The following is a 22,325-nucleotide window of genomic DNA, read 5'->3' on the forward strand; positions in this document are numbered from 1 at the left end:
TTATTTATCTCCCCTCTCCATGTATGGTTAGGGGCTTTTAGCTGTATTGACTTTTAGTATCCATTGGAGACAGAATATTTGCAGCCCATTCTCCGCTGGCGGAGGGAAGAGACAGAAGGCCATAAGTTAAATCAAAATTCCATTTTCATAATGGTTTCATTGCGTGGCTCCTGAGGGAATTCTGATTGCATTAGGAAAGTCTCCTATATATGGGTGGATTGTCATTGCCCCTGAACTCACTAAAAGCCCATCCATCTGTGAATGTAATAAAGGGCAACAAAATGAAGACCCTGCACATGCCACTCTGTGCAAAAGCAATCCAGTCCCCAACCACTTCGAAAATTATTTTGATGATCAGGTATTTCCAAGGTATCTCCCATTTCAAAAAAGTTGTTGCCTATTGACTTTGACACAGACAGCCTCAAGATTCTAAGTAAAAACTATTTCAGACTGGCATTTAATTTCTATGGTGATGTTTTAAGTTGATGAATTCAGTCGATATAGCTGAATTTTATGCTCTGTGTGTGTGTGTATGTCTATGTATGTATGTTTCAGTTTTAAGGGGGGTTGTATTAAATTTATATTTCTGAAATTTATCTTGAATTATTGTATCACAACTGGCTGAAAGCAATAAAAGATTACTGAAATGTATTTGTATAAGGATGAACATACAACCCAGGACAGGTTAGGAGATGCTTCGAGCACTTAGGTGCTTTCAATGAGTTCAAGTCTTCAGGCCAGGGCCAGATGAATTACATCCCAGTGTGTTGATGACTGTAATCTCTGAGACTTCTTGGAAAATGGGTGAGGTGTCAGAAGACTGGCGACAGGCAAATGTTATTTCTATCTTTAAAGGGGAGGGGCGCAGGCAGACATAGGAAACTATAGACTGGTTGGCTTGATGCTGATACCAGGCAAATTTCTAGAATAGAATGAGGAGCAATATTTTTAGAATATAATGTATTGTTTAGTAGGAGTCTGCATGGTTTTATGAAGCAGAAATCATGCCAAGCGAACCTTAATTCGTTTCTTTCTTTCTTTTTGCAATTTGTTATCATTTTCTTTACTAAACTGTTTTGAAAATACAAATTAAATATAAATCAAACAGTGGGTAAATTATTAACATAACAGGCTTAAGGCAGCTCAACAACTATACAAGCTGATAGACTCAATACTTTCTTTCTCCATTACATTTTCTTTACAGGGTTTTCTTTGCAAGATTTTTCGTTATAAGGTTTTGAGATGAAGAGATAACTCAAAAGTCTAGAGTAAATAGGAAGCGGGGGCAGACATTATCCTCTACACTTGTCCAGTCCATAAATGCTTCCCATATTTTCTCAAATGGATCTTTTACCTTTTGTCCCCTGGTTGCCCTTAGTTATTGTGTTAATTGCGCTGAAAGAGCGCATTGCCATTTTTTTTTTATACCACTGGTCAATATTTGTTTTGCAGTGTCTTTAATTCTGAGCTACCACTGCATGTGCAGCTGAGAGTAAGAGCTAACCCACACTTCCACTTGTCCTGTGCCTAGGAGGCATGGGTCTGAGCAGTCCTGTCTAGGCACGGGTCCAAGAAGTTTGGCCTTTACGCTGCCACTCCCCCCCCCCGAAAACTCACTCTTTAGCACTAAATTGAAATAAACGGCAATCTGTTTGTTCTGATTCAGCACTAAACCTCTGGTTTTCCCAGGGGAAAGTGGCAGCAGGGGTGTAGGACCCGGAGCGGCAGGGGCGGGGCGATCCACCCATGGGGGGGTGATCTGCCCACGGAGTCCGCATGGAGGACACAAGCTCCACGCTGCTGTTTTGGACAGTGTGGGGCCCCGAGCCACCCCATCAGACCCAGGAGGGACATGTGGCTTAGGGGCGCTGCAGGCCAGGCCCCGCTGTAAGTGCCCCCCCACAGCATGCCATTTTGTCACCCCCCTCAGGGATGACACCTGGGGCAAACCTCACCCCCCGCACCCCCTTCCTATGCCCCTGAGTGGCAGGGCAAATGGAGGTGTGGATGAACCCCAAATCACTCAACCACTCTTTATTATTAAGATTTAGATTCCTAACCAAGAACATATTTAGCAAAACCAAAGTTGAAGATAGATCTTAATTCCCTTTTTTACACAGTTGTTAGTTTTGCAAATCATCTGACAGCTTAGCTAAACTTAAGAACCATCAATAAGTGCCAGAACTAAGACACTTACCCCCCAAAATCTGATGGATCTGAATTGCGGTTTACATAGAGGGAGCTTATTGTGTATAGTGTTTACTTAACTGAAGTAAAATTGGTTCTATATGGGTGTTTTAACTTGGAACTGTTTAAATTGTATTGTTTATGGATAAATTCTGATGTATTGTTGTCGATATGGGCCAATGGCCGTAATAAATCTATCTATCTATCTTGCAAATCATGGGAATGATGTAGATGTGTGTCTTTTGATTTCAGCAAAGGTTTTGAGATGAAACCAAAGTTCCCATGATTTCCTTGTTGGCAAGATGTTAAAATGTGGGCTGAATGATGCTACTGTTTGGTGGAGCTGCAGCTAGTCTAGCAGTCATACTCAAGCGCTCATGAATGGCTCTGAATCAACTTGAAGGGAGGTGCCTACTAACATCCCAGGCACTGTACTGTTAATCATTTCCATAAATGACTTGGATCAAGGAGCAAAGGGGATGCTTATCAAACTTGCAGATGGCACAATGATGGGAAGTGTAGCTAATGCCATAGAAGACAAAATCAAGATTCAAGGGATTTTGTTGGGCTGGAGTGCTGGGCTGAAACCAACAAGGTAAAAGTCAACAAAGATAAATGTAAAGTCCTGCAGTTAGGTACAAAGAATCAAAGGCACAAGTATAGGATGGATGTGACTTAGCTTGGCAGCAGGACATGTGAAAAGCATCTAGAATGTTTTGGGTGATCACAAGCTAAGCATGAGTCAGCAGTGTGATGCTGCTGCTGCTGAAAAAGCAAGTGCAGTCTTATTTCTTTAATTCTTTACTTATTAAAAAAACCCTCCCAAGGCAGATGCCATCATCTAAGTTTGTAATATAAAATCAAAACAAGTTTAAAATAATAAAAAGTGTATTTTAATAAAAAAATTAAAAAATATATTGATACCCTCCAAAAAACTAACAACGATATTCACAAGCTCAGTAATAATACTAAAATCAAATACATAATGATAAGCTACAGTAGCACCAAATATAAAGCAACCCAAGAAGAATCTCATTCAAGAGACAACAGAGGCCACATGAACATCTGCAGTGATGGCTTTATAAAGAGAAGAATGCATAAAAAGGAATCATTCCAGTCTATTCTGTCCAGTACTGGGCAGTACATCTTAAGTGGGCCAATGTCAAATCTCACAAAGAAGGGTTGAAAGAGTTCACAGAATTGTAGGGGAAAGGACCCTGCGGGTCATCTAGTCCAACTTCAATGCAGGAATCTCAACTAAAGCATCCATGACACACCATCCAACCTGTGCTTATAAACCTCCAGAGAAGGCGAGTCCACCACCTTCTGAGGGAGTCTGAAGGTATAGCCAAGAGAAGATTAAAATACTGTAAGGCCTTCAAATATCTGAAGGGCTCTAATGCAGAAGGTAGAGCAGATGGAGAATTCCTAATGCTAAGAGTTATTCCACAGTGGTGTCTTTGCATCCTGCACTGCAAATTCATCCTGCACTTAGTGGGAGGTAGACTTGATGACCAAGGTCCCTTCCAACCTTGTGATTCAATTATTCATTGTCATGAAACAAACTAAGGCTTAAAACTTTAATTGCTATAAATGCAAGAAAGTTAGACACCCGTCAGGACAGTTTAAAGAAAAAGCCAAAAGTGCCCTTTGAGGGAGTGGGACCAAAAGCAAGATTAAATTACCGTACCTGCATGGGAAATAATCACATGTGGTTTAAAACACAGTAGTAAGAATTGCTCCACCACAGAGGCCCCATTAATCCATACTTCTTGGTGGCAGCCTGGAGTTGCTTCAAGTTGTTACTTAACATCAGCTGACAGGCACATCCAGCATTTTTAAAACTGAACTCCTCCACCACACCCAATGTGAATTCCTTTTGTGTCATGGAAACAACTGAACAACACAAGGAGGACACTATACCTGTATGATACATGTGTTTGCCACATTCACACTTTACAGCCTTAGGTGTATACGGTACTGTACAAAACATATGCAAATGTTAGGCCACATTTTGCAGATTGGTCAGAAGGTTTACTCAACATACAAAGTACTGGGCCCAGAAAATAGTGTTGGCATCACTGCCCAGGAAAAAAATGACATGTGGCCGAGTGTCCTGATTGTCCTGAATCTTCCAATATTCAGGTTCACTGGAATGATCTAAGTTCTAGAATTTCTCTACACAATCCACTAAACAACTTTATGAACTCTGGGCCTTCTGGTACCAAATGTAAGTGGGATATGATGGAGTATTATGCCCTTTTGAGGCAAGGCAACCAGAACTGTGCCCAGTATTCCAAGTGTGGTCCCAACCATAAAGGTATTATGCTATTGGCAGTTTTAACTTCTATCCCTAAGATGTGATTCATCTTTTTCACAGGTGTCACCATGGCCTTATCTGGATACCAGCATGAGGAAAACCTCAGTGATTCTTAACCACTACACAGAGGCCTATGAACCAGAGATTTGTGCATTCTGGGATATCATCCAGCTTAGAATAATAGAATTGTAGGGTTTGAAGGGACCACAATGATCATTTAGTCCAACCCCACTGCAATGCAGAAAACTTTTGCCCAATGTGGAGCTTGAACAAATCATAATCAAACCAATCATTTGATGTCCTGATTTGTTAACTAGATAGTTAGAATAAAACACAGTTCCCTGAGTTTGTGCATAATGCAGAAATGCAGTTTAGTCAGAAGTGGATGTAGATGCTTTCGCACTTCCCCTCCAATGTATGAAAGAGGGAAGAAGTGTGTGAGTAGAAGGGACTGTTTGTCTATGATCATCTAATTGTGTGCCAAGGCCTAGTAACCCAGTCACTCCCTATGTAGTGAATAACCAGACAAGGCAGCAGCATATAGATTTTGGGTTTGAATAGGCTACAGCTTTACTGGTTACAGATGTGAAAGTTTGGCGTAGGGATAGGTGAAGCCCTTTATTTAACCCCAGCCCATCTGCTGGGAGTGAATCTAAGGGTAAACCACATCCTGAGTGTCGGGATTGTTATAATGGGGGGAGCAATGACCTACATCAAATAGGGGTATCCCTGAGGGGTCCCTGTTGGATGAGTGCTATGGCCCAAGCGCCCACCTGTGTGTCGGACAGAAGCAATTCCTCACAGATCCCTTTAATGGGCTACTCTTAACCCAGGAGGGGCAGGCAGAGGCTACATCCTCCCCCCAGACAAAACTAAGGCTTACCCAATGCCTAACCTCACAAAGTTGTGTTGACTGCTATAAGGTAGGTGGAAACCAAGTGGCTGGTGCCAATTTATCAAGTGGGAAAATTCCTGCCCAGCCCCAAATATGGCAGCTGACAATGTCCATAGCAAGGTATTAGCATGAAGGAAGAAGCATATGAAAAAGAGAGTGGGAGATCTGATTATAGACCGAGGAGGAGTGCTGAGTCAGCCTCAATGTATTCCCCTGGGGGTGGACACAAGTGACACCCACTGGCTGGTTGGGTTCGCCCCCTGGACCCAAGCCTGCTTGCCACTGGGCAATCCGTGGGCAGGCCTCCACTCCTCCCCAGCCAGCCACTGGATCGCCAATGTGGGATGTGGCCAGGCCGCAATGCAGCCTGACCATTAAAAGTAAGTGGACTTGTGGTTTAGAGCAGGGGTAGGCAACCTAAGGCCCGTGGGCTGGATGTGGCCCAGTCACCTTCTTAATCCAGTCCACAGTCGGTTCAGGAATCAGTGTGTTTTTACATGAGTAGAATGTGTCCTTTTATTTAAAATGCAGCTTTGGGTTATTTGTGGGGCAAAGGAATGTGTTCATTTTTTCCCCTTCAGAATATAGTCCAGCCCACCACATGGTCTGAGGGACGGTGGACCGGCCCACAGCTGAAAAAGGTTGCTGACCCCTGGTCTGGAGCCTCCAGCACATGCACCAAATCAAAGTCAGTAGGGGTCATAATTCTGGCTATGAGGTCATTTCCTCCAAATCATCCCCACCTGCCCCACACCTGATGTCATCTATGATGTATTGGGTAAGGGGCAGGTAACCAGGTGGTTGCAAGGAAACAATGTGAAGCTTAGAATGAGATTGCCAATGTTCCTCTGCAAGTGTGGCTTTCTAGAATTGGCTGCCCTAAGGAGTTTCCCCAAGGGGGCACATAGTCACTGCTGATTCAGGCTGAAAGAAAGCCTCTTTGAAGCTACACAGTTCCATAGTGAAGCTACACAGTTCCATAATGTAGAGCTTTTCAAACTTTTAATGTTGGTGACACACTTTTTAGACATGCATCAATTCGCAACTCAGTAATTCAGTTTTACTAGCAAACCAGAGGTTAAACGAACCCCTTTCCCCTTTCCTGGGAGGAGCGCAAGGAGCGTTGCATGACACACCTACACACTGCAGCCGACACACTAACATGTCATGACACACAGTTCGGAAAGCTCTGGTATAATGCCTGTACGTACGCCCCACCCACCCATCCAAATGGCCCACAGGTCAGAATCTGGCTCGCCAGCTGGGAAAAGATCCCCATCACTGAACAGCCAGGCGCTTGCTGATATGCTCAAATAGACAGAGCACAGAGCTCCCTAGAAACATAGATCACCAGAGAACTGTGGGATAACCAGCCTCATAGAACCAACATGCTTAAGTCTAAATAACACACGAAGGGCCTAATACCACAGAGTAAGTAAGCTGTCCTGCCAGGCTTAGCAACGTCCACTTCCCCTCACTAGGGAATCAGGCCTATTGTTCTTCCACAGCCTACCTGAGAAGCTCAGTGTTTAAAGAGGTTTGAGCTGGTTGCTCCGTTCTGCATGGCTCTCACAAGCCTCTTTTCAGTTCCTAAACCAATAATTTAGGAACTTTCACCACTTTGCAACTAAGCCAAGTTTTACTGCCTGTGCAATTTTTTCTGAAGACTGTCTGGAAAAGCAGTTGAAACTGACCACTGGAAAGTTTGTAAGTAAACTATGTCTAACTTACCAAATGTGTGGTCTTTCCCTATGTTAAGGGAAGAGGAAAACTTGGGAACTCACTTTAAAGGGCACATCTTAAGGATCTCCTTTTCCACAGATTTTGCTGCATGTTTTGTTACTTTAAATCTCTGCTGGGGTCCTCTCACCAAAGAGTACCTGCCGCCAATTTCAATCTTGGCATCCAGAAATTATCCTCTTGTTGGTGCAAAAGAAAAATAATATATATAAAATTTGCCTTTTGCACCAAGAACTAACTGGGATCATTATGTGAGCAGAGATGTGTAGCTGAAACCACTGTAGCTGAATCTGAAACAATTTGAGGTAGCATCGGCTGTCAATACAGACTGCTCTCCAAAAATAGAGTAACAGTGGAATAGTAACATATTTGCCTGAGGATGTTTTTCACAGGAATTGCATTCTGCTGTCTGTTTATTTGATTTTCTATTATCTTTAGCAACATAAAAACATGTTTTTAAAAAGCCTTCAGTGTTAAAAAACCCCCCTAATACTCTGTACTTCTACCTGGATATTTGCTAGACAGTGATACAAAATTTCTGTTGTGTATGTGTGCTGGCATCTTTTACAAAATGAAGTTGCCTTTGTTCAGCTTTTTAAAAATATCCAGCCTTACATAGTATGTATCAATCAGGAATAATTACAGCAGGGTGGGCCATTCCATCCTTCCCCAGCCTTGCTACACATGCTTTTAAAAAATACAGGCACAGAACTTCATTAACTAAATGCACTGAATAAACCTTAACATCTCAGCTAAATCTTATCTGCTCTGGATTTGCTGCTTAGCAGTAAAACCCAAGTGACCCATTTTCCCATCTCCTGTTGATTTTATTAATTGATGGCAAACCAGGCAGATTTCCCTTCTCTAAGTTCCTTTTAAAATATTTAGGAAACATCCTTCATTATTGTCATCTTGCTACTGCTCGTGATTGTTCCTTAGCATCTCGCTTATATGTTGATTCTTTTTTCCCTCTGCTTCAACTAAATTAAAATGTGCTTTTGCCTAAGAAAGCTCAGTTGCAGAATAACTTATTAAACAGTAGATATCTTGACATTTACAATGTTAATGCATGTTTTAATCTGCTTTTTGAATGTTTTAAATTATAGTTGTTCGTTTTAATTTTATCATTTTATTTTTCTGTAAACCGCTTTGAGGTGTTTTTTTAAACAATCAAATGGTGTATAAATTCTACGAAATAAAATAAAGGCCACTGTGGTTTGTGTGCATCAGGGCTCTTTAGTTATATGCCATGATTAACTTTCCAACTTTTGAAATTTCTTGGCACATGTATTTGTTAAAATTACCACCAGCCTTTTTTTTTTGTAAAGAAAACCAAATGTAGTAGTGAAATGTTGGCTTTTTAAAAAAAATAATTAAAAGCATTCATAGTGGAAGTTACAATGAGCACAATTTCTGTCTTATATTACTTTGCCAGAGATAGCAGGGATCTTGAGAAGCCCCCAAATTCTTGCAACGGTTTCAGTGCACCAGTTTTGCACAGCTCTTCCCACCTTTTCAACTGATAAAGACTCCTTTGTTAGCAAGCATCCTGTTGCACTCTTTTGCATTCTGATGCATTGGCTGACACCACACACACACAAACCACTATCCAAAAAAGCTCCTTTTCCACCTGCAAAGCACTCTTAACCGCAGAACTAAGCCGCAATGTATCTCCAGCTATCATCATACCTCCATAATGCAGACCCCACTTTTCTTCCACAAACCTTCAATAACAAACCAGCTGAAAACCTATTCAACTTCACCGCAGCTGATTATTACTTTGAGGATCTCAGAAAGATTGAAGCTTTCTATAAGCTCCTTCTGCTATTCTTCTAGCTTAGGAAGCGATTTCTCTGTACCTTCGGCATGCTCCAGACCTCTGAAATCCTGTTGTCATGCACTTTTTGAAGTTGTCAACCCCAGTGTAGTGTATGATACTGCTAATTAGCTTTTACGGGAGATAACAACTCAATTTAATATCCAAGCAAGACTTAATGGTATGATAGCATACCGTTCATTATAAGGAATTTTTACTCATTAAAAAATATATATATATCTGCAGCAGCTAAGTATAAAACAAAGCTAAATCTATGGGCCAGAACCTGAAGTAAATATCACAGCTAAACTTTTATATATATATACATATAGTGATCAGATGCTAACAAAAGGAAGGGGGATTATTAGACTGAGGGTATAAAAATGGTTGCTAAAAGTGGCATTCACATAATAAGATAGTACGTACCAAGGACACTACTGAGTTTTGTTATTTAAATATTTGACACAGTGGGATGGGGATGTTGTTTCACTAAAAGCCGAAACATGCATTCTGTTGCTTTATTACTGCTATGTTAGAACACGTAGAGCTAAAGACAAATACCAATGCATTTATGGAAGAATTGTCAGTATAATGAAAATAGTTCACACTCCTCCAATTAATCCTCCTCAAACCCCACAATGTATAAATCCAGACTAAATGATATTTTTGATAATGTTTTCATAATGATATGAGGAAAATGTGTCCTGTCTTTCTGGTACAATTCACCTGCTATGCCTGCTTTAAAACCCTTTCACAACCCTGTAGCTTGACTCATATTTGCTCATATTTAGGCCCCCTTCTAATTTTGACCAATTTCCTGAACTGTTTTTAAATAAAGGCGATATAAGTCATCAAAAAGGAGAGTTCCTTTTCTTTACTGCGGTTTATGTATAAAATTATAGCTATTCTGCCCTGATCATCATTAGGCAGAAAATCAAGTATTTTAAATAATATTTACAACATTATGAGGATGAAACAGAGTAAAAACAAAAATCATAAGTTAATTACAAATTGTTTTTTAAGACATATTTATACTGATTCTGTTAATATTAGATACACAAATAAAGCTACATTGTTTCATTTTAAAAAGCCCAAAGTAAATGAATGCTAATAATATAAAACAGTAAAACAAAATCAGTATGTAAATATTATGGCAATTTAAATTATATTAGTTTAATATTTGCATTTTGTACAACAACAAACCCCCCCAAAAAAACAGTGATGCTTCTTTAGTATTTGTATTGGCTCCTGACAACAAATTCTGATAGACCAGAAGGTTGTTTATTTTTAAACAACTCATAAAAAGACAAAGAAAAAGAGACATTGAGATTATGCCCATTTACCTTCAGAAAGTAAAACTACCTGGGCTTGTGGCTTTTCCCATGTCAGCTTTAAGTGCTGATTCTAATGCTATCATATAGTACATGCAAAATTATTTGCATTCACAATTCCATGTTAGGTTACAAAAAGCTTTCTTTCTTTTCTGAATTTCTGTTAAATTTCCAACTGCCTATTAAAGGAAAAAAGGAATTCTAAATAATATGACAGCATTTTAAATCCTCAGATGAGAAATTCAAGCTCGGTTACTCACCTAAGTGAAGCCAACATATTTCAGATGACAACTCCTAATACATATTTTAACACAGCCCGCTTGTTCATAGGATAAGCCCCTTGTGCATAAAAACCAAATTACTCTTCAAGGAACTTGCTAGTTTTAAATCTTTTCAAGCTTTGCTCGCTGTGAGGCTGCTCAGCTGTCAGCAGTGCCAGTAAGCAAGCTGTACACATCACTGACGAAATTCCTAATGGATGTGGGCAAACCAGCAAGCTGCATTTTAGAGACTTAATACTTAAAGGAAATGCATATTTTTAGCTCCAGTTTAAGTCTTGACAACACACTGAAGATTTTGCTGGTGCAGCCCTTGGTTTCTCTGAAGAGCTACATCGAACTGACCTGATGAGAGAGTCTTCGAGACTGTACCTCATATGAAATTCTCAGTCAGAGTTTGGGGACAATTTCTTTTCTTTTCTTTGGACTTGTAGCTGAGCGTAGACTCTGTCATTTCTCTTCCAAGAGTGGACAGATGGCCGGTTAGTCCTGAGCCTTGCTGGAATGAGGCAAAAAGATTTGCATTCTCTCACCCTCACTCCCCCCCCCCAGTTTAGCCCCCAAGCAGATAAGCCAGAGTCAGGCAGAGTCAGCGCACAGCCCTCCCCCCTCCACCAATCATTTCAATTAGTGCTAGATGAGAGGAGCTTCTGCTTAAAATCTGCTTAAAGAAGGGGGCCAGAGGGCAGGGCAATTGCCTTTGCTCTACAATGACAAGAAGCTGCTATAAATATTGCTACACAAAAGCCCTTGTCAAGGGCCTGGAATGTGTCACATCCTAATGCAATAGAATTGCAAAAGCTCAACATGGACATGGGCTGCAGAGGGATTAAAGGGGCGGGGCGGGGGGGGCGAGGTCTGAAAAGGAAAAGAGACTCTCCACAAGAGAAGCTGTCACCTTCCCGGAAGTATATCACTCTGGATTATTACACACTAATTAGGGTCCTTTTAAAAGGTTATTGTATTCTTGGCTAAATGAATACATCCCAGCCACTGATACACAGAGGCTTAAGTGCAGAGGGACACCTTCTCTCTGCTCATGGGCGATGAAGGACACCTGAAGCAACTGAGCCCTCTCAAGAGTCACTGTGAAAGCTGATCTGTTGTGTGCGCAAAATCTGAATGAGATTTTTGGGTGTTTTTTAAAAATGTACATTTCATGTATGTGGTTGTCCCTCTCATTCTCTCTCTGCAATCCCTTCTCAGCAAACCCACATTTCCCACAAAGCCTGTGCTTAATCCCCAGCCTGCACCTCCAATCATAACAAAGCCCAAAGCAAGTGTAACAACATTTGTTCACATCCATCCCTAGTTAACCTTGTTGCTCCCACTCCCAGGAGTGGCATTTCACGTTTCCGTAGTGGGAGCAAGATTCCCAGCCAGGTGTAAATGCTCACTCTGTGATATATTAAAGACACCCCTGTGTTTTTACAGCTGAATTTCAAAAGTCTTGTTTTCCTTTTTTATAAATAATAATAATAATAGCAATTTCATCACACAGGACAAACATCAAGCACACCTTTGGAATAGCTCTAAAGTGTGCAGGCTGTTTATAACAATAGTCTACCAGTATTCTCTCCCTAATTACTAGAAAGAATGAAAGAAGAAAATTATTCAAATACGCAAATAAAATAAGAAGGACAGATTATTAAAAGTACAGGAATAATGGGTAGTGCTAGAAGCATTCAGGGCACCACCAAAGAAAGAGCAACTAGTTAAAGGGAGGGCAAGGACTCAAGGACCCAGAAGGGGACATTTGCAACCAGCCAATAGTCATTCTTCTGCTACTTTCAGACAAACTGAGACCACCCCTTCTTCCAATTATTCTTGGCCCAGTCGGTGGTTCCCTTCCTTCCACATGTTTTCGGCCACGGGGGTCTATGGTCTGCCTGCACCCATCCCAGAACCTCACCCACATCCTTGAGCTTTATCAGGTGAAACTCATCCATTAACACCTGACCAGACAGCATTCTCCACACCCCTGGGGAACTGACTTACAACAGTAGTGGAGTCCAAGTTCCTAAGTATACAGTCATACCTTGGTTATCAAACGGAATCCATTCTGGGAGTTTGACTCCTGAAACCGTTCGAAAACCAAGGCACAGCTTCTGAAGGGCTGCAGGAGCTTCCTGCACTCAAGCGGAAGCTGCATCAGACGTTCAGCTTCCAAAAAAACGTTCAAAAACCAGAACACTTACTTCTGGGTTTTCAGAGTTTGGAAGCCAAAATATCCGAATGTTCCACCACCTTGAGGTTTTTTCTACAATTAAGTGGTATATAAATTTTATGAAATAAATTCATTTGGAGTCTTCCAAGCAGAAAGCAAAAAACAACAACTTGGGATAAATAGGGGAAAGTGCTGTTAAATCAGGCAGGGCCACAAGGGAGGTGGGAAATCCAACACTACGTTGCCATTTGCATGGCAGCTGTAGAAAATGGTTTCAGCAGTGCACCAGCTCCTAACAAACAGCAACTACAGCAAAGACAGCCAGAGCCAGAAATAAGCCATTGGGTGAAATAAATGGGTGGGTCACCAGGACGGCCCCATATGGAGGTTTGGGGACACGCAGGTGTTGGAAGTGTTAGGGCAGAAGTGTTTTGTTTTTCCCCCAGCAGGACCCAGGGCCCATGAGCCACAGATGGGGGAGTTTTAAAATTGTGGGCTCATAAAGGCAGAGAGAGTGTGGGCAGGGGTGCCAACTAGAATAATATATGGGGGGCATGTAAGCCCCACTCTGCATAATCAATCACATGACACAGCACAAGCACCCCATTTGAATGGCACTGCCCATCAACTTGGGGGGGGGGAGATGGACGCCTCAAATATTTTAGAGGGGGCGAAGAGACCTTGGCCCCTAGGAGTTGGCTCCTGTGGGGTGGTGGCAGAGCTCACTTCCAGGCTTATCCCAACGATTGTGTCTACTGGTCATTGACTGTAATAAATATATACATACACACACCTGCAATGGCCGTGGCCTCTCACCTGCACCGCAGGACACAAGTCCAAGCTTCTGAACCCCTCCATTATAAGGAAACTTTGTTGCCCCTTGGAGATGATCTCTGAGCAACAAAAGGTGGGGAAATGCAGACAGGTAACTGCAGCGATGTTTCCTCCTTGCCCTTCTGTGACTTACAGCAGAAAGGTAAAGAAAGGAGGGATCAGGACAAGGCATGGAGCAGGCAAATAGACTGCAATAAGCTAAGCTGGCTGACTGGTTGCTTTACTGGTAGGTGGAAATGAAGCTTCAAATGCAAGCACAGCCCACCCCTGCTTTTGGTACAGTTATCCGCAGAGCTGGCCGGCTCATGAGGTGGGGTGAAGCAGCTGCCTTGGGCGGTGGAAACTCAAGAGGTGGAAATTCAAGGTGCTGGTGTGCAAATCCCAAACAGCATGGGGCCAGGATACCTAAAATATCATCTCACTGCCCATGTACCCAGCCAGTAACTTCACTCTGTCTGATCTGTATGATCGCCAGGTCTTAGCATGGTGGAGCATCTCTTTGGAACTCCATCCTGTTACAACCGATATTCAGAGGCCTGATGCCTCCGACAGTGAAGGATGGATACAGCCATCATGGTGGGTAGCCATTGTGAATTTGCCTACCCCTTTAAAGCCACGCAAGATGGTGGTCATCACTACCGTGTGTGGAAATGAATTCCACAGCTGAAACTATGTGTTGTTTGAAAAAGTACTTTCCTAAGGCTTTCCCCTGACTTGTCACTCAGGGCTGTGGGACTGGCAAAAGAAAGGATATTCTTTGGGGCTTGCTGGATTCTCACACCCGGAGTCCTGGGACTCTGCAGCAAGGCCAGCTGGTGCAGAAACAGGCAATGTCCTGGTTCAAGCTCAGGGCAGGGCCAGGTTTGCTTTTTAACAAGGCATGTTAGCGGAGGGTTATGAGGCACGTCCTGACTGAGTTGGTTTCCACACAGCTTAAGGTTGACTGGAGGTCAAATGAAGAAGAGGCAGCAGCTATTCTGACAACACCTATATTTAACGTCAATATCGCTTGTTTCAGGCTGCCAGAAGATACTTGGCTACATTTGGGCTGGGAAATAAAAGCAGGAATCTTCAGATGAACAGCATCCACACATGTCAGTGACAGTTTACCTTGGTTCCTGCAAAGGATTTTTGGGATAACTAAAACACTGGTGTGTTCATCATTCCCATAATGTGGTTAATCCCAACTAGGGCACCACACCTTTGCCATCCCTCATGTCCTGCCCTGCCCTGCCCTGTCCCATCTCCTTTCTTTTCTACATTCCCAAAATATGTTATTTGGTTGTTAATTTTTCTGAAAAGTCACTGGAACAATCCCCTAGTCCCAATACCTACTGCAACTAAACCAAGTGCCAATAGCTACATAATCATATGTTTTATCTGTTTATGATATTTGTAATACAGGGCTGGTGTGCATCAGATATGAATTCAGGTATCCATCAAGATACCAATACAACACAACCTCAATGGTTATAATAAATATTTAGGAACAATGAGAGGCAGGAATAAAATAAATCATAATGCAGACTAAGCATAGCCACTTGAAATCCCTGGGCAAATAAAAATGTTTAAATCTGGTGCCGAAGTAATTATAATGCTGGAACTAGTTGTATCACTTTGGGGTGGGCACTCCAGAGGAGTTACCAGGTACCATGGAAAAGGTAAAGGTACCCCTGCCTGTACGGGCCAGTCGTGTCCGACTCTGGGGTTGTGTGCCCATCTCTCTTAAGAGGCCGGGAACCAGCGCTGTCCGAAGACACTTCGGGGTCACATGGCCAGCGTGACAAGCTGCATCTGGCGAGCCAGCGCAGCACACGGAAACGCCGTTTACCTTCCCGCTAGTAAGCGGTCCCTATTTATCTACTTGCACCCGGGGGTGCTTTCGAACTGCTAGGTTGGCAGGCCCTGGGACCGAGCAACAGGAGTGCACCCCGCCGCGGGGATTCGAACCGCCAACCCGATGATCGGCAAGTCCTAGGCGCTGAGGTTTTACCCACAGCGCCACCCGCGTCCCTCCCATTTAACTTACCTCCCATTTAAAAGTAAGAAGCAGCGCTTTGCATTGGACTTGGAAGCAAATAGGCAGCCTCTGTTTACTACAGGATATCCTTCCCCTCGGCTCTGATTTACCTTACATTTCCTTAAACTTCATCTTTTGCTTCTCTTTCACTGTTTTAGGCTACAAGCCTCCAGGGGCAGTGGCTTGCTCAACCCATAAAGCACCAAATAAATAAATAAAAACAGCAGATGGTTGTTTTTTTGAGGGGGGGTTATCTATTTCTGTGTAATAATTATTTGCCAAAGTCCAATAAAGCACCAAAAACATGTATGATTTAACCATAGACTATTGAGCATGATGCCTTATGGAAGTGAGTTGTGGGCAACTTGTAACTGTCAAGACTGATGCCTCAATGCCTCCCACATGCACTGGATCAGGAAGATTGTGGACATCACATGGCAGGACAGAGTCTCAGATAAAGATGTGCTCTCCCAAGCCCACATTCGCAGCATGTTTGTACTCCTGGCTTGTAATGTCCACAGAATGGGAGACAGCAAGATCCCCAAGGATGTGTTCTATGAGGAGCTGGCTTCAGGCAACAAGCCCATTGGCTGGCCAACTCTGTGTTACAAAGATGTCTGCAAACGCGATGTGAAGGCTGGGCAACATCAACCCCACCATATGAAGCCAGCCCTGAAGCCAGCTCCTCATAGAGCACATCCTTGGGAATCCTGCCATCTTCTATTCCCTTGCAGATGACTGCAGTGCCTGGAGACAGACAGTCAGGTCATGTATGTACACTAGAGACCAGAGGAGAAATGACTGCTGGGAGGAGCGCAGAGAGAAGAAATGTCATGGTGCAACTGCAGCAGCACTGCTGGATGCCTTCATCTGCCCCAGATGCAGCAAAACATGTCTCTCCCTTATCAGTCTCTATAGCCACAGCAAGTGCTGCAACTCTCCCATGGTTTGACTTCACTCCCAAAGGTGCACTCCTCCATTGTCTCCCAAGGCAGGCAGATACCAACAGCTATTATGAAGAAAAAGCTTGGATCTGCAGTGTAATGTAGCCCTATTCAGAAGTATTTGCATGCCAAATCTGCATGCTGGGTTGCCCCACCTCCTGGTGTCCATGTGTACAGCATGAATGTATGAACAAAGGAAGCCCTAGTGCACATAGCTAAACATATGAAGGTACCCACAAGCTCCAAACCCTGCAAGATTGGGATAAAGCCGTACACGCACCAAGACTTTGGCTTGGCAAAATTTCAGGCTGTATGGACAGGTGCCAGGCAGGTAGGAACGCATAATATCTTTCACATTTTGTACAGTAAAATAGATTCACCAAATGATGAGTGCCAGTTCTTTCAGTGCATTTTCTAAAACAGAGTCCACTCACGTTCATTCAGTAATGCTTCACGAACAGAAATGGCCAAACATTGGCAAGTTGCTTATCAGTTACAGTGATAGCTCGGGTTAAGTACTTAATTCATTCCGGAGGTCCGTACTTAACCTGAAACTGTTCTTAACCTGAAGCACCACTTTAGCTAATGGGGCCTCCTGCTGCCGCCACACGATTTCTGTTCTCATCCTGAAGCAAAGTTCTTAACCTGAAGCACTATTTATGGGTTAGCGGAGTCTGTAACCTGAAGCGTCTGTAACCTGAAGCGTATGTAACCCGAGGTACCACTGTAAAATCAGAAAGTCACAAACTCCCTATTTAGATCCTATGTCAGGCAATGCTTGGAGCAAAACACAGAACAATCTTCAGTCTTAGTATGAGTCTGAAAATATTAAAAGCATCAGCACATATCTCACAAATCTGTTATGAAGTACACTTGTTCCGTTGGCAATCACAAAATGTTCACCACCCCCAAAAACAGATATAAGTACTAACTCAGTACTCATACCCTCCTAACATATGTTGTCTGAACAAATAATACTTTTCATTTACGTGGCGCTTCAGAATATTCAAAGCATTTGATGTACGTATTCCTAGTAATCTTTAAAACAGGCGTGAAAGGTATTACATCACTATATACATAGGTAGGGAGAAAGGATGAGGATGAGAGATGGCGACTTGCCAACGGCAAGTGTGTGGCTGATGAGAGACTTAAAGTGGGGGCTTTGCGCTTAAATGGGTGGCTGAAATGGGCTCTGTATTTATAGAGAGTATTTGTAACCTGCCCACTCATAAAAAATATAATAGCAGTGTACAAAATGATGAAAACATCATAAATTTATAAAATACAGGGAACTTATGAAATAAGCAAAAATGCAGGTCTCTCAGGTTAATGAAGTGATAAAGCTAGAACAAAAAAAAGCACAGTGAAAAGACCTTAATATTGATATGAAGTTTTCAATGAAGATTATTGTCAGGGAACTGCCATCGGAAGGAAGGGAGGTGAAAGGGCTCACACAGGTTGGGAGAGACTCAGCAGCTGAAGAGGGAACCAACAGGGGGAGAGGAGGTGAGCTGAGGGGAAGTGAGCAGGAGGGATGGCTCAGAGACACTTCCAGCGAAAACAGTGGGGAGGTTTCAGGACCTCCTGTAGGGACACCCACTCCTCGCCGGAAACTGTCACGCAGAGAGTCCAGAAGACGTGTTTCCGTTAAGGAGCTTTTATGTTGGAAGCGATTCCGAAAGCAACCACTGTCGGAATCTGCCAGCGACTGACGGAGCCATGCTTAAGGTGCGCCGTTACAGACAGAGGTTTGCGGACTTGACCAAACTCTGAGGGACTTGGATTTTACGCACAAGCAGCTCATCATCCCATCACAATTATACAAACTTTTTCTTTCCTTTCTATATTTTTATGTGGATTTTCAGTGTAGTTCTTTCTGTATTACATCTCTATCTTACTTTTAATGTTTTTCATAATAAAACAGAAAAAAATCAATTGTCTTTATAAGGAAATTGGCTCAAGTGTTCTCTTCCAAGTTGAAAATATTATTTAAAAGCATTCAATATTCAGCGTGTAATACAAAATGAAATTTTGTTTCTATGACTGTGCAAGGAAGGGGCTGCCTTCTCAGACAGGCTAGTAGAAGCCCATCACCGGTTTGTATGGCGCTGAAGGAAGCAACGTGGACATTTGAATGAAGCCAGAAAAGGGGAAAGAAGTCTGGCTTTTCCAGCGGGATTGTGAAAGCAAGCTTTGGACAGCGGCACAGTGTTGCTTTTGCAAGACTGGCATCAAATGGCTCAGTTCAACTTGCAGACTGATAACTCTCCAGCAGACTCTCCTAACATGGAAAGCAATCCTGTCCAAGGTTACCCCTGAAACTCTCTGCTACTTAGAGAAGGAGGGACAAGTTTTCATATATGATCTGCTTTTCACTTTTGTTCTGTTTATAATCTTAATTTTTTTAAAAAAATAAAAATCCTTTCTCCTCATAGGGAAGATGATGGTCCAAACAACGAAACATGTTCCTGTATAAAGATTTCTGTTGCCCATTGATATCCCTTTTTAAAGTAACATTTAAAAAAGAAATCTGTGATGTCATTGGAACAATCAGATTTCCTGCTTTCCATACTGCATAGTTACTACTATTCTAAACACTCTCTCCATTTATGACTCTGAAGGGCAGCTCAAAATTAGATGCATTTGGGTTCAAAATCTGACATGAGAAACTAGGAGGAAAAAACCCACATGTGGAAAATTTGCCTTCTACACTAGAAAAAACCTACATGTGGAAAATTTGCCTTCAACACTACATATCCCTTTAATATGTTTCATTTGATAAGCAAGAAGTGTCACCACTGTCAAATCATATTGCATTACAGTTCTTTCCTTTAACATGTTCTTGGGGGAAATAGTGGATTATCCTATTTTCTTTGTCTGAATAAAATGTTTCAGATGTAGAGATAAAGATGTTCTCAGCTGAGCCATTAAACAGTGAAGTAAAACGAATCAACAGAGCAGAAGTAGCAGATTTAATTACTGCTTAGAGGTAGGAAGGAGAACTAATTACAGTGTTCATAAGCCACATGTCAATCTCCTCCTTAACCATGTGTTTTGATTATGCTGAGAGAAGCAGACTCAGCAGCAACACACAACGGTATAAAATATTTTCACAACAGAACTTTGTAGCAAGTTAAAAATGGAATTTCTGCAGAGGAAGGTTGGTTTCGGATAGTTTGTCCTGCTCATTAACTCAATAATTGAACAGTTTTGTTACATGAGCAGTGCTCAATTAAAAAATGATAACAATAATAATAATAATGTGGATCTATTCAATGAGTAACAAATCATCAAGTTACAAGAGACACAGCCAGAGCTGCTTTGCATGCTACACAGAACTGGGGAGAAGCAGAGTTGGTATCTGCTCTCCATGTCTCCACGTTGCCGGGAGAGATGTCTTCTGACCTCCAAGAATGAAGAATGAGCATATTCCCTCTTCACATGTGACCAAGACAAACCGCAGCAGCTCTTGAAGCTTCTGTGGAAAGCTTCTTACAAGAAAACTGGCCATCAAGACAGAAAGGACAGTAATTATGTGAAGCCCACATTCAGGCAAGATGAGTTAGCAGCAATGATCCAAGTTTCTTTCATCACGGACATGCCAACAATTCCCACCTCTGTATTTTTGTTAGCGCAGAGAAGTGTCATGGGGGCCTGCATTTTTCCTACTGTCCTGTTGTGTGTTTCTCTGTGTTAAGAATGTGCCATTACGTGTGTGTCTAGTCCCATCCTCTTTTGAAATGTGCTCTCTGATAGATTTCCACCAAGCGAATGTGGCCCCTAGTTTAGTGCAAAAGTGAATGAGTTCAGGCAGCAAATGTTGAGGGAGGGGATCTCCCCTTCCAGAGTTTCCAAAAAACTACGGTTCCATTACATTACCTTCCTATCTGTAAAAAGAAGAAGAAAGAAATACAAGCTTTGCAAATACTCTACATAAGCAGCACTGACTGAATTTACAAAGCAAGTGACTAACTGTGACAGTGGGAGTAAGACTGCGTCAGTTGACTCAGATGTAAAAATTACTGTGTTTCGAGTATAAAGAGCTAGATAATATTTATTCACTGCTACCAAGCTAAAAATAATTCAATAATACCAACAGCTCTTTTCCAGAGATCAGAGGCTTGTATGTGCATTTATACATTTTTATTTTGTTTTTCTTCAGTTACAAATAAAATACTATTTGTTATACGGTCACAAAAATATTTGCATAAGGCAAAGGAAGAGCCTTGGGTGAAATATTAATCTTTGGAAGATATTTTTAAGTCCAAAAAAGCTTTGACAACCAGTCAGTGAAAACACTCATCCTATCCATTTATAGTTTGAAAGAAGAATGTATATACAGCAGAGAAGAACCTACAATCCCAGGATCACATTGCAAGTATTTGGAGGTGGTGATGATGCATAAATTGGTGCAAGGGGAAGAAATGGAGGCAGTGAGAGATTTTACTTTCTTGGGCTCCATGATCACTGCAGATGGTGACAGGAGTTACGAAATTAAAAGACGCCTGCTTCTTGGGAGAAAAGCAATGACAAACTTAGACAGCATCTTAAAAAGCAGAGACATCACCTTGCCAACAAAGGTCTGTACAGTTAAAGCCATGGTTTTCCCAGTAGTGATGTATGGAAGTGAGAGCTGGACCATAAAGAAGGCTGATCGCTGAAGAACTGATGCTTTTGAATTATGGTGCTGGAGGAGACTCTTGAGAGTCCTATGGACTGCAAGACGATCAAACCGATCCATTCTGAAGGAAATCAGCCCTGAGTGCTCACTGGAAGGGCAGATCCTGAAGCTGAGGCTCCAATACTTTGGCCACCTCATGAGAAGAGAAGACTCCGTGGAAAAGACCCTGATGTTGGGAAAGATGGAGGACACAAGGAGAAGGGGACGACAGAGGATGAGATGGTTGGACAGTGTTCTCGAAGCTACCAGCATGAGTTTGACCAAACTGCGGGAGGCAGTGGAAGACAGGAGTGACTGGTGTGCTCTGGTCCAGGGGGTCACAAAGAGTTGGACATGACTAAACAACGAAACAACAACAAAATGAATAAAGGATGCAGAACACTTCCTTGGATCTGGGAACAATGCAGATTACATTGCTGGGGTAACAGGAAGCATCAGGTATTTATTTACTGCTGCAGCTGGAGCATGAAACTAACAGGAAGAATGGCTTCCACAGGTTTTTATTCACTCATGCTGGGAGGATGGAGGGGGGATGCAGCAGCGTACCTGGGGGGGGGGGGCTGGAGTTTCGTTCTGTGTCCATCAGCTTGTGTGCTGGCAATGGAGACCATTCTCTGGAAGCGTAGCCCTGTGAAGAAGGACTTGGTATCCTCCTGGCAGATGTGGGGAATGGATGCCCAATGCCCCTGCCCTGACACTGCTCCCAAAGAAAGCTTGGCCCACCCACTTCAGGACAAGAGCATCTCCTTTCTGCTCTCCTGCAGGAAGGTTCTTCTCCCATTCTCTGTTGACACTCAACTTGGAGGGTGTTCTCCCAGCCCCAGGCAAATATTTCCATCCTCCTACCTGTTCTATTTACACAGAGTGCTTCTCCAGGAGCCACAGCGGTGGACAAAGGAGATCCTGGAAGAAAGAAGGTATCCTTGAAGCACGGCAGAACTCTAGGCTAAGGGCTGCTTCGAGGGAAGAATCCCTGAACATGTGAATGGTCTATCACAGAGCAAATTCAACTTGAAAAAAGAGATAATTCACGTACTTTCGTAAACCAAGAAAATCTTTTAATGAAAATTATTTCAAACAAACCCACAAACGAAAATGGTTCTAGGACTAAG

The 22,325-nt window shown here is 42.4% G+C and overlaps 1 protein-coding gene across 25 annotated transcripts in view; it reads right to left on the reverse strand.

Moving 5' to 3' along the window:
* LOC310692376 (poly(rC)-binding protein 3-like) overlaps window positions 1-22,325 on the reverse strand; it is a 256,230-nt gene that overhangs the window by 76,948 nt on the left and 156,957 nt on the right. For 2 of the 25 annotated variants that reach the window (XM_083473288.1, XM_083473290.1), the window contains exon 1: window positions 10,913-11,283. The exons of 12 other annotated variants lie outside the window; for them this stretch is intronic. The gene's annotated coding sequence lies outside the window, so the exon portion shown is untranslated. Of the gene's footprint in view, window positions 1-10,549; window positions 10,777-10,912; window positions 11,305-22,059; window positions 22,239-22,325 lie in introns of those variants that run through there. 11 more of the 25 variants (XM_083473298.1, XM_083473280.1, XM_083473295.1 and 8 more) reach the window with 11 other exon arrangements.

The sequence above is a fragment of the Podarcis liolepis genome (assembly GCF_965112155.1).
Source record: "Podarcis liolepis genome assembly, chromosome: 13".
In the NCBI taxonomy this organism is placed as follows: Eukaryota; Metazoa; Chordata; class Lepidosauria; order Squamata; family Lacertidae; genus Podarcis; species Podarcis liolepis.